General features: G+C 60.0%; 1 protein-coding gene and 1 long non-coding RNA gene across 3 annotated transcripts in view; both read right to left on the bottom strand.

The window, feature by feature from the left end:
- The window catches only part of NCOR1 (nuclear receptor corepressor 1), a 66,457-nt gene extending 66,279 nt beyond the window's left edge, over positions 1 to 178 (bottom strand). For both annotated transcript variants that reach the window (XM_014953134.1, XM_014953135.1), the window contains exon 1: positions 57 to 178. The gene's annotated coding sequence lies outside the window, so the exon portion shown is untranslated. The remainder of the gene's footprint in view (positions 1 to 56) is intronic.
- Positions 179 to 1,016: 838 nt separating this feature from the next.
- LOC106894443 lies at positions 1,017 to 1,930 on the bottom strand. Its single transcript, XR_001413260.1, has 2 exons — positions 1,417 to 1,930; positions 1,017 to 1,316 (listed from the first exon to the last, which is right to left on the bottom strand). It is a non-coding gene; the product is annotated as an uncharacterized LOC106894443 (long non-coding RNA).
- Positions 1,931 to 2,052: the final 122 nt, after the last annotated feature.

Below are 2,052 nucleotides of genomic sequence, written 5' to 3'. Positions count from 1 at the left end.
CCCCCCCCGGCCGCACCGCTCCCCCCGCGCCGCCCCGCCGGGCCCCCTGCCCTTACCGACGGCGCGGCGCTGGTGCGGCCCGGGCGGCAGGCTTCGGCGGGGCTGGGCGGTCGCGGCGTCTCACCTCAACCTCAGCGCCACCGCCACCGCCATCTTGCCTCCCCTCCCCCGGCTCGGTGGGCTCCGCCCCCTCTCGCCAGGTCCTGGCAGCTAGCGAACAAACGGCCGTGCGGCGGCTCGGTGGTTTCTACCGGCCGAGGCGGCTCGCTCTTTCCTCCCGCCATGCCGGTTACGGCGTTGCCCACGCAGCGCCAACCCGCGAGAAGCCGCGGGCGGACCCGGCGGTGAAAAGGCGGGCTGCTATGCTCCTTCCAGGACCCGGCCCGGGCCCACCCTTACCCAGCGCATGATCCTCCTTGAACATCCACTTCATGGCGCGGGCCGGCGGGGAGCGGAGCCAGCGGCGGGGGGGGCCGGGGGGGGGGGGCGGCCGCCATGAGGCGAACGCGGGGCGCGGCGGCGCTGAGGCGAGCGGGTCCTGTCACCGCCGGTCAGCGGCTCCTGAGGGGTTCTCCTGGTGATGCTACTGACTGGAGGGGGTGGGAGAAGCGCACCGCCTCGTTCTCCCTCACCGCAAATCGATATAAATTAATAATAACTGATAACGGGACGCGGGCGCCTCAGAGCGGGGAGGGGGGGGGGCGGGAAGCCGCCTCAGGCCCAGCCGGTCCCGGGCTGCGGCCCCTCAGGCCCCGCCAGGCCCCCGCGCTGTCCTGACATCGTGCCTCTAGCAAGGAACGGCTTCCGAAACGTGAGAGAGGTGTAAAATCTCAAATGGCTCCTTATCCCCCGCCCTCCATCAGTATGTAAATCATTCCCTGCTTTTTTTTTTTTTTTTTCAATAAGATATTTCGAATCTGCGTGGCGTTTTACCTGCAAATGTGTCATTCCGGGTGTGCTAAGATCACAAGTGGTTTACTATGTGAAGGGAAAAAAAAAGATACCATTAGACAAGATTAAATTACCTCATTGGTATTACAATTTCCATTAAATGTGAGAAGTCATATCCCGCATTTGCGGGATGTGTGTCCCCACAATTATTTATTCAGACTAATAAAGCAGGGGCTTACCCTGTGGCAAACAGGATTAACTTATAAACCACGGGTTGTACAAGAATGTCGCTGTTACAGTAGCTGAGTTCCGCTCTTAAGCGCTACCTCAAGGTGAGGGGACACCTCTCCAGGCTGAAGCATTTGCAGTTGCATCATCTCTGGCCGGTGACCACCTCTATTCACTTGGAAGTCCAAATAAAAAGCCTGTGAAGACAGGTTGGGCGCACATTTTGTGAGGTGTTAGCTGCTCTTCAGCTATTGAATTCCTCTGAATCGCTTTCCTTATTTTATTCTTTAAACCTACCTAGCTAACACGCTCTGCCATTGCTGACCCAATACTTGTCTTCCATATTGCCTGTTTGTCTCGAAAAGCCAAGTTTCCAAGCCATCGTGTATCCGATCGCCTTTTTCATGTTTATTTTACTACATCCTGTCTCCTTGTGCTCTGCAGCCCTCTCCAATGGTTGACTTCACTCCTAAGACGTACCCAAACGTGGTTTTTCCCTTGCAGCCACCCCCGGGACAGCCCGCAGGACGTGCGGCCGGCGCAATGCCTCTGAAGATAAGCTCCTCTTGCCCTGCTTTTGAGGTTTCCCTGAGCCAGCGTCTCTTCCACAGCAGCACAGCACGGGGATAAAAGGTACTACAGGCTGAAAACCTCAGCTTTTGTCACTATTGGTTATTATTTCTGAACGCAGAGGCAGGCTCAGCCGGTGCGCTGCAGGGCCCGGGCAATGCAGGCTTGTCCCCAGGGGAACGGCCCCCGTCTGCAACCCCAGCTGGGAGCCTGCCGGGGCAGCGCGGCGGGAGGCCTCCCCCCGGTGTGTCCCTCCTCCCGGGCAGCCCTGGGGAAGCGGAGCCGGGGCACGTTTCCGCGACAGCGGCGGAGCGGCCCCGCCCGGAGGCGGGGAAGAGACGGGAGGGATGAGAAGGAGGGGGG

Source organism: Calidris pugnax, unplaced genomic scaffold, assembly GCF_001431845.1.
Source record: "Calidris pugnax isolate Ruff unplaced genomic scaffold, ASM143184v1 scaffold133, whole genome shotgun sequence".
NCBI lineage: Eukaryota > Metazoa > Chordata > Aves > Charadriiformes > Scolopacidae > Calidris > Calidris pugnax.
The sequence above is the reverse complement of the archived record's forward strand: the minus strand, read 5'-3'. Positions and strand labels throughout refer to the sequence as shown.